A 15,396-nucleotide genomic window follows, 5' to 3' on the forward strand; every position below is an offset into this window, starting at 1 on the left:
ACCCAACCCAAACTAACAACCCAATCCAAACTAACAACCCAATCCAAACTAACAAACCAATCCAAACTAACTACCCAATCCAAACTAACTATCCAATCCAAACTAACTACCCAATCCAACCTAACTACCAAACCCAAACTAACTACCCAATCCAAACTAACAACCCAACCCAAACTAACTACCCAACCCAAACTAACTACCCAATCCAAACTAACTACCCAACCCAACCCAAACTAACTACCCAATCCAAACTAACTACCCAATCCAAACTAATTACCAAATGAAAAAAATCTGGAAGCGATCTCTTCAGGGAATATATTTATGTGATTGGAATCAAAATGTATTTGCAATTCTATTGCAGGAATACCTTGACTGAGATAACAAGTAGATATACGATAGGTTATCAGTATATTAGAATTATGGGAGAAACATGCCTTAATTTTCATACTGAACATTCAAGGATTCATAAACCAGGTTACCTTTATTCATAACCATAACAACAGCATCCTTTTGAAGTTTCCGTTAAGGTAGGATCTCGTCAATTATATCGTCAATATATAAGATTAATGTATGATTTTATCTGTCCTGATTTAATACATTTTAGGGAAACATGCCAGTAGGGAGTTGCCTAAATGACAAAATCAATGGGGCCAACAAAGTATTGATTTCCATCTTAACTCACAAATTTTGTATTATTTGTGTTTATTCAGGTAGCTGGAAATTAATCAGTTGTTACAAACAGACGATTAAGATGAAATGGAGTATAACCTGATATGAGAATGCTTTCTCCTTAACAGGTTATACAGTCAAATCACCACGTATTGATTTCCATCTCCAGTCAGCCTCCGAATCCAGTCATGAAAAGCTTAATGATGGGAGACCAAGCAGTCTCTACCCTCCACACATACCTTACCTTCCAGTATATCGTACATCTATACGCTGAACCTTCCAGTATATCGTACATCTATACGCTGAACCTTCCAGTATATCGTACATCTATACGCTGAACCTTCCAGTATATCGTACATCTATACGCTGAACCTTCCAGTATATCGTACATCTATACGCTGAACCTTCCAGTATATCGTACATCTATACACTGAACCTTCCAGTATATCGTACATCTATACGCTGAACCTTCCAGTATATCGTACATCTATACGCTGAACCTTCCAGTATATCATACATCTATACGCTGAACCTTCCAGTATATCGTACATCTATACGCTGAACCTTCCAGTATATCGTACATCTATACGCTGAACCTTCCAGTATATTGTACATCTATACACTGTCAAAAATCAGGTAATCTGACCATGCTGTTTATGTCAGATCATCAGAAAATGCTGTTTATGTCAGATCATCAGAACATACTGTTTATGTCAGACCATCAGAACATGTTGTTTATGTCAGATCATCAGACAAAGCTGTTTATGTCAGATCATCAGAACATGCTGTTTATGTCAGATCATCAGACAAAGCTGTTTATGTCAGATCATCAGAACATGTTGTTTATGTCAGATCATCAGAACATGTTGTTTATGTCAGATCATCAGACAAAGCTGTTTATGTCAGATCATCAGAACATGCTGTTTATGTCAGACCATCAGAACATGTTGTTTATGTCAGATCATCAGAACATGCTGTTTATGTCAGACCATCAGAACATACTGTTTATGTCAGACCATCAGACAAAGCTGTTTATGTCAGACCATCAGAACATGTTGTTTATGTCAGATCATCAGACACAGCTGTTTATGTCAGATCATCAAAACATGCTGTTTATGTCAGACCATCAGAACATGCTGTTTATGTCAGATCATCAGACACAGCTGTTTATGTCAGATCATCAGAACATGCTGTTTATGTCAGACCATCAGAACATATTGTTTATGTCAGACCATCAGAACATGTTGTTTATGTCAGATCATCAGACAGCTGTTTATGTCAGATCATCAGAACATACTGTTTATGTCTGACCATCAGAACATATTGTTTATGTCAGACCATCAGAACATGTTGTTTATGTCAGATCATCAGACAAAGCTGTTTATGTCAGATCATCAGAACATACTGTTTATGTCAGATCATCAGAACATGCTGTTTATGTCAGATCATCAGAACATGCTGTTTATGTCAGATCATCAGAACAAGTTGTTTATGTCAGATCATCAGACAAAGCTGTTTATGTCAGATCATCAGAACATACTGTTTATGTCAGATCATCAGAACATGTTGTTTATGTCAGATCATCAGAACATACTGTTTATGTCAGACCATCAGAACAAGCTGTTTTTGTCAGATCATCAGAACAAGCTGTTTATGTCGGATCATCAGAACAAGCTGTTTATGTCAGATCATCAGAACATGTTGTTTATGTCAGATCATCAGAACATACTGTTTATGTCAGACCATCAGAACATGTTGTTTATGTCAGATCATCAGACAAAGCTGTTTATGTCAGATCATCAGAACATGCTGTTTATGTCAGACCATCAGAACATGTTGTTTATGTCAGATCATCAGAACATGCTGTTTATGTCAGATCATCAGAACATGCTGTTTATGTCAGATCATCAGAACAAGCTGTTTTTGTCAGATCATCAGATCAAAAACATTGATATCGTTCATGAGGATGATCAATGATATTAAGGTTCTACTCTGCTTCATCAAGGCATCTAATATAACCGTGGGTCCTACTAAAATGGATTTTCATCCGTTTCCAAGGTAACCATTTGCCTCTATGTGAAATCAATGAACTCATGCCTTTCATATATACCATAGTTTTTGAAACCAGTATCACAAGACTCAACTGAATCCTAGGTCTCAGCAGCATTATATACCTCCACCAGTATCCTAGGTCTCGGTATATACCTCCACCAGTATCCTAGGTCTCAGTATATACTTCCACCAGTATCCTAGGTCTCAGACCTCCACCAGTATCCTAGGTCTTGGTATATACCTCCACCAGTATCCTAGGTCTCGGTATATACCTCCAACAGTATCCTATGTCTCGGTATATACCTCCACCAGTATCCTATGTCTCGTTATATACCTCCACCAGTATCCTAATTCTCAGTATATACCTCCACCAGTATCATAGGTCTTAGACCTCCACCAGTATCCTAGGTCTCGGTATATACCTCCACCAGTATCCTAGGTCTCGGTATATACTTCCACCAGTATCCTAATTCTCAGTATATACCTCCACCAGTATCCTAGCTCTCGGTATATACTTCCACCAGTATCCTAGGTCTCGGTATATACCTCCACCAGTATCCTAGGTCTCAGACCTCAACCAGTATCCTAGGTCTCGGTATATACTTCCACCAGTATCCTAGATCTCGGTATATACCTCCACCAGTATCCTTGGTCTCAGTATATACCCCCGCCAGTATCCTAGGCCTCAGACCTCCACCAGTATCCTAGGTCTCAGTATACCTCCACCAGTATCCTAGATCTCAGTATATACCTCCACCAGTATCCTAGGTCTCAGACCTCCACCAGTATCCTAATTCTCAGTATATACCTCCACCAGTATCATAGGTCTTAGACCTTCACCAGTATCCTAGGTCTCGGTATATACCTCCACCAGTATCCTAGGTCTCGGTATATACTTCCACCAGTATCCTAATTCTCAGTATATACCTCCACCAGTATCCTAGCTCTCGGTATATACTTCCACCAGTATCCTAGGCCTCGGTATATACCTCCACCAGTATCCTAGGTCTCAGACCTCAACCAGTATCCTAGGTCTCGGTATATACTTCCACCAGTATCCTAGGTCTCGGTATATACCTCCACCAGTATCCTAGGTCTCAGACCTCAACCAGTATCCTAGGTCTCGGTATATACTTCCACCAGTATCCTAGGTCTCGGTATATACCTCCACCAGTATCCTTGGTCTCAGTATATACCCCCGCCAGTATCCTAGGCCTCAGACCTCCACCAGTATCCTAGGTCTCAGTATACCTCCACCAGTATCCTAGATCTCAGTATATACCTCCACCAGTATCCTAGGTCTCAGACCTCCACCAGTATCCTAATTCTCAGTATATACCTCCACCAGTATCATAGGTCTTAGACCTTCACCAGTATCCTAGGTCTCGGTATATACCTCCACCAGTATCCTAGGTCTCGGTATATACTTCCACCAGTATCCTAATTCTCAGTATATACCTCCACCAGTATCCTAGGCCTCGGTATATACCTCCACCAGTATCCTAGGTCTCAGACCTCAACCAGTATCCTAGGTCTCGGTATATACTTCCACCAGTATCCTAGGCCTCGGTATATACCTCCACCAGTATCCTAGGTCTCAGACCTCAACCAGTATCCTAGGTCTCGGTATATACTTCCACCAGTATCCTAGGTCTCGGTATATACCTCCACCAGTATCCTTGGTCTCAGTATATACCCCCGCCAGTATCCTAGGCCTCAGACCTCCACCAGTATCCTAGGTCTCAGTATACCTCCACCAGTATCCTAGATCTCAGTATATACCTCCACCAGTATCCTAGTTCGCAGTATATACCTCAACCAGTATCCTAGGTCTCAGTATATACCTCCACCAGTATCCTAGGTCTCAGACCTCCACCAGTATCCTAGGTCTCAGTATATACCTCCACCAGTATCATAGGTCTTAGACCTCCACCAGTATCCTAGGTTTCAGTATATACCTCCACCAGTATCCTATGTCTCTGTATATACCTCCACCAGTATCCTAGGGCTCAGACCTCCACCAATTTCCTAGGTCTCAGACCTCCACCAGTATCCTAGGTCTCAGTATATACTTCTACCAGTATCCTAGGTCTCAGACCTCCACCAGTATCCTAGGTCTAAGTATATACTTCTACCAGTATCCTAGGTCTCAGACCTCAACCAGTATCCTCGGTCTCAGTATTTACCTCCAACAGTATCCTTGGTCTCAGACTTCCACCAGTATCCTAGGTCTCAGACCACCACCAGTATCCTTGGTCTCAGTATATACCTCCACCAGTATCCTAATTCTCAGTATATACCTCCATCAGTATCCTAGGTCTCAGTATATACCTCCACTAGTATCCTAGGTCTCAGACCTCAACCAGTATCCAAGGTCTCGGTATATACCTCCACCAGTATCCTAGGTCTCGGTATATACTTCCTTCAGTATCCTAGGTCTCGGTATATACCTCCACCAGTATCCTAGGTCTCGGTATATACCTCCACCAGTATCCTAGGTCTCGGTATATACCTCCACCAGTATCCTAGGTCTCAGACCTCCACCAGTATCCTAGGTCTCAGACCTCCACCAGTATCCTAGGTCTTAGTAGTATTATACAAGATGTTATCAATACTTTTTTCTCGACATGCTAATTATTGAATCATTCTAATTGAATAAAAACATGTATGAGCCATCAACAATGAGTTGTTCTATATTTATACAGCAAAGTTTAAAACTACAGATACAGCAGCTTGATACTTAACATTTCATAACTTGTCTGCTGATGTTATTATTGTTATATAGGAGATAAATTGTCCTATCAGTAAACAAATCCGCAGACATCATTCTATCCATTACAACAGAAGATCAAAAGAAATTAAAAACGTATTGAAAATACATCTAATTTCACTATTATCACTACTTAATGATTAATCAATTTAATTAATCTGTTTTTAATTAATAACACATTGATCAGCTTCCCTTTCTACCTTGAATGGCCCCTGGTTAACAAATGGATCTCACATTTAATTAACAACCTTTTAAGTCAAATTCTATGGACTGAAAATCATTATATTACTGAAGTGTGGTATAAATAAGTCTTCACCACTGAACATTAATAAACACAAAAGTGATTGATTCTTTTCCTATCTAAAACACTAAACCAATAGGCAAGCTTTCTGTTCTTACCTTTTCATTACAGTTGGAGTTGATCCATTATTAAACTCACAAGGTTTATTTATATCTAAATACACAATTTTCTCCAGAATAAATCCTAAATTCTGTAGAGTAGAATTTTGCATCTTGTCTACACACATATCAACCCTTTTCTCCATCTCTGCATAATAATTTCCAAGAGAATTAAAATCCTTGCACTCATAAAATATTTAATTCCATGTTAATCCTGAGATATATATTACAATTATGTCATAGAATGTAGTCACAAAAAAAAAACACAAAAAAAAAAAAAAAAACCAAAACACCATGTCGTACAACAAAATCAATGTCTTCACCAAACACTTGATTTTAATTACTGACATGCACCAACGACTTCGGAATCAGCTGATAGATATCATTGTGAATCAACATAAACATATCAGAAATGTATGTTGTTCTCCTATCTTTCAAATTACTGCATTGATATATCATTACTGCGACAGAAATAATTTGCTTTTAATATCAGACATCAAACGAAGACTGAAATACGTTGAACTCAACATTTATAATTTGTAATTTTCAGTCTGAAGTAACAAAAGTGTCCTTTTAATTACAAACCTATATCATACATTACAGGACGTCAATATATACACTGAATAACAAATGATGTCCGCTGTCACCAGCATAACAGTAGTTCTCCTCACTATTGTGTTATCTCTCTGTCCGCTGTTTATTACACAAATACATCATAATAACAAATTTTCTTCTGTCATAAAAAACAAAGTATCTGAAACTATTAAATAATCACAGCCAGCATGTGGTGTTATAATGATCACACAAGTTTGACTAGTGATGTGAGACACACAGATTCTCCTGTCACCATACCTTGACAAGATTGTAGTGTTAATTGCGAGAGCTACACGTGAATATTAATATCAGCGGAGGACTTTCCACCCACTCTGTGCTAAACTTAGTATGACCTTCATTAACAAAATATATAGCAAAGGTAAATTATATAGATATATGTTTAATGAAGACCAACCAGGAACAGTCAATGGGGTTTGTACTGGATCAACCAATATATGTTTATACATCACTAATGTATACCTCTCTTAGCTCAAGCTTTCACCAAGATATGTGCACGTTTTTTTTTTATCTTTAGAAATGTTATTTTATGAAAAGTTATGAGTTTGGAGTTTAGCATTTTTGGTTCTGACCAAACAGCATCTCAGACCTGATTACAATTCCTACTGCGGAGAAAATTTATAAACATGGTTTGGTGACTGGTGAATGGGTGAGGAGATTTAGGCCTCGACCAAGATAATCAACTTCCCATATTATTAACATAGATTTGTTAATGAGTAGACTCATTATTATCATTCTTGCACCTGAATAACTGATGAAGAACAGGCGGTTTTCACCTGGAGACAGAGAAAGCGGACGGAAACAGCCACTCTACTCTGGCACAATAGCTTCTGGGCCATCTCTTCTGTACACAAATATGGCAGCAGGTTATTGGTGACTTAGACAACATTACATCATACAAATAACACCAGAAAAAGGAGTTTAAACCTACCTGTTTAATGATGGCTGTCTGGGCTAGTTTTGCCGCATCTGGTTTTGTCTCCCCATTTAAAGATTCCGTTGTAGTTCCATCATTAGAATCACCATCCATATTTGGAAGGACAGGATACTACACTTGTTAGTCGTTGGGCGAACAGTGGAGATTTTTTCTGGACTTGAGGCGGCATGAACCTGTCGCTTGTAAGCTGTGAAGGAAAAAGCAGAGAACATCAGCCCAAGTAAAAAACAGCTGACCCGTGGTGTGGACAATAATCAGAAAATGGTAAAAGAAAGTATATCTCACTATCTGCCATTTCTCAGTTCCACAATTCTGTAATTTCTTTTATTTTCACTTATAATAAATGGCTAAAGATATGTGTAAGTTATGACTAATTATTAATTGTATGTTTGCCAATATATGCCTGATTGTGTGTACACTGTGTGGACTGATTATTATAATATTTTCAGAGTCTGTACCTGGTGGAATCATAAATATCCAATGTGCTCTGCCTCAAGTGAAAAGACCCGCTGAACAAGTGTGTGCTTTAGTGTGTGCGTGTGTGTGAGGCCAGGAGTAAGCAGGGCCAGCATCAATTCTGTGGTAGGCTTGGTTCCCAGCCTGCCTGACAGTCTTCCCTTCAAATAACATTACCATAGAATTATAGTCTGTTCCAGAAAAATCCTAAAACACTACATGTTTCAAAGGTTTTCATTCATGCCAGGAAATTGACATTCTTTTAGATCCCTAAAAGTAATTTAACATAGCAATACTAACAGTGGAAATAAAGCCTATTTCACTTTGATGCTTCAAGCCAGCAATTGTGTTTTTAATTTATACAAATACCTGCATAGTCATTTTCATAACGATTGGTGAAAATGAATAATGCAGAATACAATCATTATTATGGAAAATTTGCATTTTCATCTCAACTGCTGATCATAATTTCTGATTCACACTGTATGATTCAACAGGTGGCCCAGTTCATTGGATATGTGAATGCTGTTTATTTATTGACATTTACAGCATAAGGCTGGTTCCTGCAGTTGTATTGGCACATTGTCTGATCTTCTATCTATTGAAGACGATGAAGATGTTGAAATCAAAGTTGACAAGTCTATGTTACAACTGCAGGGGAAATCACACATATATAGTTGTTAACTAGGTCATCTACTGACTCCTCTGCTTAGAGTCCAAATACAAAAAAAATTAATCAATAAACAATCATAAATAAATCAATAAATAAACAATCATAAATAAATCATCAATAAACAATAATCAATAAATAAATCAATAAACAATAATAAATAAATCAATAAATAAACAATCATCAATAAATCAATAAATAAACAATCATAGATAAATCATCAATAAACAATAATCAATAAATAAATTAATAAACAATAATCAATAAATAAATCAATAAACAATCATAAACAAATCAATAAATAAACAATCATAAATAAATCAATAAAAAAACAGTCATAATTAAATCATCAATACACAATAATCAATAAATAAATTAATAAACAATAATCAATAAATAAATCAATAAACAATCATAAACAAATCAATAAATAAACAATCATAAATAAATCAATAAATAAACAGTCATAATTAAATCATCAATACACAATAATCAATAAATAAATTAATAAACAATAATCAATAAATAAATCAATAAACAATCATAAACAAATCAATAAATAAACAATCATAAATAAATCAATAAACAATCCTCAATAGATATACAACAATAAATAAACAATTATACTTAAATCAATAAATAAACAATCATAAATCAATAAATAAACAAACATAAATAAATCAATGATTAACCAATCATCAATAAATATACTGAAAAGTATGGCAATTTACATATGGAGATCCAAGGGCTATATATGTATATCCAAAGCAATGTACTGTAGGGTCTGGGGACAAATTATATATGGAGATCCAAGGACTACATATATATAATCAGGGCACTGTACTGTAGGGTCTGGGGACAAATTACATATGGAGATCCAAGGCCTACATATATATAACCAGGGCACTGTACTGTAGGGTCTGGGAACAAATTACATATGGAGATCCAAGGACTACATATATATATAACCAGGGCAATGTACTGTAGGGTCTGGGGACAAATTACATATGGAGATCCAAGGCCTACATATATATAACCAGGGCATTGCACTGTAGAGCCTGGGGACAAATTACATATGGAGATCCATGGCCTATATATATATATATATATGTAACCAGGGCAATGTACTGTAGGGTCTGGGGACAAATTACTTATGGAGATCCAAGGCCTACATATATATAACCAGGGCACTGTACTGTTGGGTCTGGGGATAAATAACATATGGAGATCCAAGGCCTACATATATATAACCAGGGCATTGCACTGTAGGGTCTGGGGACAAATTACATATGGAGATCCAAGGCCTACATATATATAACCAGGGCATTGCACTGTAGAGCCTGGGGACAAATTACATATGGAGATCCATGGCCTATATATATATATATGTAACCAGGGCAATGTACTGTAGGGTCTGGGGACAAATTACATATGGAGATCCAAGGACTACATATATGTAACCAGGGCACTGTACTGTAGGGTCTGGGTACAAATTACATATGAAGATCCAAGGCCTACATATATATAACCAGGGCATTGCACTGTAGAGTCTGGGGACAAATTACATATGGAGATCCATGGCCTATATATATATAACCAGGGCAATGTACTGTAGGGTCTGGGGACAAATTACATATGGAGATCCAAGGCCTACATATACTGAACAAAATAAGTTAAGGATCATAAACTTGAAACAGTGCAGTTTTACATACAAATAATAATATGATTATATTTTAAATTTTAATGACAGAACATTCATTTTAGTCTTTAATTACACAAAACAAATTCATTTGTGGTAATTGCTACCAAGAGCAGATAACCCTGAGTAACAGCACCCTTGAAATCAAAGTGTAAGAGGAAGTAGAGCAAGTTAATCATGTAGACAAGGAAAACTCATCAAACTGCAATTGGCAGTTTGATAGGCAGTATGACCTCCGTTGACATCAATAACTGCCCTGCAACGTCTGCACATGCTCCTTATTAGTCGTCGGTGGCTGATCTGTGGGATGCGCTGCCATTCCTCTTGCAGAGCAATCATAAGCTGTTGGCGGTTCTGTGGCGGATTAGGTCGAGCTGAAACCCGGCGTTGCAAGGTGTCCCAAGCATGCTCGATAGGGTTCAGATCAGGGGAACGACTTGGCCACTCCATGCGAACGATTGCTTCACGTTGAAGATAGTCGTTGACCACACGAGCACGGTGAGGACGAGCATTATCATCCATCAGAATAAAATCATGGCCAACAACTCCTGCAATGGGCCTTACTATAGGGTGTAGAATCTCGTCCCTGTATCGAACAGCTGTTAAAGATCCATTGTCTATGATGTAGAGGTATGTATGGAAGTCAACACTGATCCCTGCCCAAACCATCACTGACCCACCACCAAAGCGAGCATGCTGGACAACACAGCAGTATGCATAGCGCTCTCCTTGGGTTCTCCATACCCTCCTCCTACCGTCATGGAAGTCAACACAAAACCTAGACTCATCTGTGAACATAACATTTCTCCAATGACGTAATTGCCAATTCAAATGATGAGTGGCCCATTGATGTCTGGATTGTCGATGACCTCTGGATAAAATTGGTCGGACTGCTGGTCTTCTAGCTCGTAAATTAGAGGCATGGAGTCTGTTTCTGATTGTCTGGGATGAAATCCTTAGATTTGTAGCACGCTGAAACTGAAGATTCAAGACAGGAGCACTCAAAAACCGCTGACGTCGTGCCGTGATGCAAATGAATCTGTCCTGTCGGGCTGTCGTACAGCGTGGTCGTCCAGATCTGGGGCGTTGACGGACGTTATTTGTCTGTTGATAGCGATTCCATAGCCTACTAATCACGCTCTGAGAAACATGAAGCTGTGCCGCCACATTTCGTTGAGTTTGACCAGCTTGAAGGAGCCCTATAGCTCGCGCGGCTTCCATATCATTTAAATGTCTTCGCATGATTAGTTTTTCAAGTTTTCGTTACAAATTGATTAAATGTTTCCAAATTCAACTTTTTTTAGCTTAGAAGTAACAGAATCAAAACCTGCAAGATTCCTCTGTAGTAATAGACCAGTCAGTTTTTCACACCACCATAGTTAACTAGAGTGGAACGGCAAGACCTTCAGATGCACGTGCTTTCACCTTTGACATGACTTTAGGTACATATTGGAGAAACTACGAGTGCAATTACCGGCAATACATTATTTGAATTTTTAAAGATATTATGGTCACAATTTATGATCCTTAACTTATTTTGTCCAGTATATATGTAACCAGGGCACTGTACTGTAGGGTCTGGGGACAAATTACATATGGAGATCCAAGGACAACATATATGTAACCAGGGCACTGTACTGTAGGGTCTGGGTACAAATTACATATGAAGATCCAAGGCCTACATATATATAACCAGGGCATTGCACTGTAGAGTCTGGGGACAAATTACATATGGAGATCCATGGCCTATATATATATAACCAGGGCAATGTACTGTAGGGCCTGGGGACAAATTACATATGGAGATCCAAGGACTACATATATATAACCAGGGTACTGTACTGTTGGGTCTGGGGATAAATTACATATGGAGATCCAAGGACTACATATATATAACCAGGGCACTGTACTGTAGAGTCTGGGGACAAATTACATATGGAGATCCAAGGACTACATATGTACTTAAAGGATAAAGAAATGCAGGGTGAACTTTAAACCAGAAATTGAGTATGATATCGGGCTTCATTTAAAATGAAATTTTGTATACTTACAGATAAATTAAAGCTTAAAAATGTCCAAAGTCTGTATTTTGTATCTGACCATTGTTTAGAGGTACTAATGATCAATTTGAATGGACCCATAGGATTTTGAAATTGAAATTGAACTGAGTCATCAATATCTTGTGTGTCCGCCGTTTGCTGTGGTCACGGCCCTTCTGGTCATAGAGTTCATGAGAGCGTTAATCCGTCTTATGGGGATGTTGTCCCACTCTTCATTCACAGCTCTGGTCAACTGCTCTCGAGTAGCAGGGGGTGGCTGGCGCTTTCGAACCTGTCTTTCCAACTGGTCCCAAAGATGCTCAATCGGGGACAAATCAGGGCTATATGGCGGCCGATCTAGTGGTTGAATGTTGTTGGCCAGAAAGACTTGGCAAATCCTTGCTACGTGGGGCCTAGCATTATCCTGCTGGAGGGTTAGATTATGCTGCTGTAAGAAAGGGATAACATGGGGTCGGAGGATGTCATCTCTATACTTAGCTGCTGTTAAATTGCCATCAATAACAACCAATTGTGGATTTAACCCGTGTGAGATTCCTCCTCACACCATTACTGAACCGCCCCCAAACCTATCCCTCTCTACAACGCAAGCGTTCGTAAAACGAATCGAGACTCGTCCGTGAAGAAAACTTGTCTCCACTGCCTCAGTGGAAACCGTCGTGGAGCATGTGCAGCGACCCAGGCCATACGGCACTGACGTCGAGCAGGGGTAAGGTGTGGACCTACGTAGGGGCAACGTGCTCTTACACCAACTTCTCGTAATCGATTCCTTACAGTTTTTGAACTTATAGGACGCCCATGATTTCCACGAACATTAAGTGCACTCTAAACGGCAGTAAGGCGCCGATTACGCTCATGAGAGACGACAATATAGCCATCCTGACGTCGTGACGTTACGTGCGGACGTCCTGACCCAGGGCGATCAGCCAATCGCCTAATTTCCCGAAGACGTCTTCCAAGACGTTCTATGGTGGAAACATTAACACCAAAGTACCTAGCAACCTGATTTTGCAGCTGTCCTTGCATCAGCATCTGAATGGCCTGACCCCTCTGAACTTCTGTGAGACGTGCCATTCTCAAAACGAAGCAAATTCTCTATTAATTTTAGGGAAGCAGTTGGTCTGTATAAAGACTAACGAAGAAAGACTTGACCAATACTGCATGAGACCAGAACAACACGGTGCACGAGATTCTTGTTTTTCCCTTCCTCCATTTACCAGAGCTGCACACTGTACCGTGACTAAATTTTCGATACATGACTAGGTGTAATATGACCTAATTACTCAATCCACAAAGTTTCACTTTATTTGGAGAACGCGTTTTCAAAATATCGGAATAAATATTACACTGCATTTCTTTATCCTTTCAGTGTATATAGCCAGGGCACTGTACTGAAGGGTCTGGGGACAAATCACATATGGAGATCCAAGGCCTATATATAGATAACCAGGGCACTGTACTGTAGGGTCTGTGGACATATTACATGGAGATCCAAGGACTACATATATACTCGGCATCAATGAAAACGTAACACCTTTAAATTACTGTCAAAATTTACCAGTTATAGTTTTAAATACAATATTTAATAAAATACCTAAAAGTTGATTATGTCCATAACAAAATTCACTCAATGCAATGCGGTGACTAATGTCCATACCCCCAAAATCAAAATTACCACGTTCAATATCTAATGTGGCCACCATTTGCAGCGACACAAGCGCGATATCTTCGAGGCATTGACCGAATAAGGCATTAAATTTTGATTTGAGGAATGTTCCTCCACTCTTCCTGAAGAGCGATTTCAAGCTGCCGACGCGTCTGGGGCTGTTGTGGTCACTCTCTCACAGCCCTACCCAATTGGTCCCAAAGATGCTCGATCGGACTAAGATCCGAGGAAAATGCTGGCCACGGAAGGGTTGCGATGTTCTGATGTTGAAGGTAGTCTGTAGTGATACGAGCAGTATGTGGTCGTCCATTTTCCTGTTGTAATAACACTACGTTTGGGTGTCCAGCAAAGAATGGAGCAACAGCAGGAGTTAAGACCTCGTTGATGTAGCGCTGTGTTGTTAGATTGCCGTCAATAATTACTAGAGGGGTACGGTATGCAAAAGAGATACCTCCCCACACCATCACACTGCCCCCGCCCCACCTATCCGTTTCCGTTACACAGCAGTCCAAAAACCTTTCACCTCGACGTCGTCACACTCGAATTCTACCGTCATTTCCTCTGAGGTGGAATCTCGATTCGTCGGTGAACAGGACGCCAGCCCACCGACGTTGGGTCCATCCTCGGCGCTGTCTTGTCCAATTTAGACGATTTTGACAGCAAATTTGAGTCAATTCATTACCTCTAAATGGACGGCACGACGCCAATCCGCCTGTGCGAAGGCGACGGCGCACAGTCCTAGCTGACAAACGTCTGCCATGACTTCCTATTGTCTGTCTAGCCGTTCTTGTCGCGGTTTGCAAACGATCTCGAAGGTGACTTAGTCGAATGTAACGGTCCTGGTTTGGCGTCATCACTCTCTGTCGCCCCGGACGAGGTCGATCTCTCACGGATCCGGTTTGTCGCACTCGTTCTGCCAGTCGATTGATTGTGGAAGCAGAACAACCCATTCTCCTGGCAACTTCCCTCAGAGAAAGCCCTCCTGCCAGCATACCCCGAGCTTCGTGTCTTTCATTGTCTGTCAGTTGAGGCATTTGTAGCAAATAATGATGACAATTTTAAAAATTGATGACGGAAAAATGTCTGCCTGTAACTACAGTGTTCACTAGTAGTGACTGAGCAAGGATATAACGCACTTTAGAGCGCCGACGTGCAAACTCATGCTTTTACGACAATGCCCTGTGGTACGACAAGGAGTTGATATTACTCTACCATTATTTCGTTAGTTTTGTAGTGCATTGTGTTGTGGCTAAATACAGCAGAATAAGAATCTAATCCTTGTTGTAAAGAATATATTATGTCCAAAATTTCAGTGTTGCGTTTTCATTGGCGTCGAGTATATATAACCAGGGCACTGTACTGTAGGGTCTGGGGACAAATTACACATGGAGATCCAAGGACTACATGTA

This window comes from Ylistrum balloti, unplaced genomic scaffold (genome assembly GCF_031769215.1).
Source record: "Ylistrum balloti isolate Yb309-2 unplaced genomic scaffold, AGI_CSIRO_Ybal_v1 Utg371052, whole genome shotgun sequence".
NCBI lineage: Eukaryota > Metazoa > Mollusca > Bivalvia > Pectinida > Pectinidae > Ylistrum > Ylistrum balloti.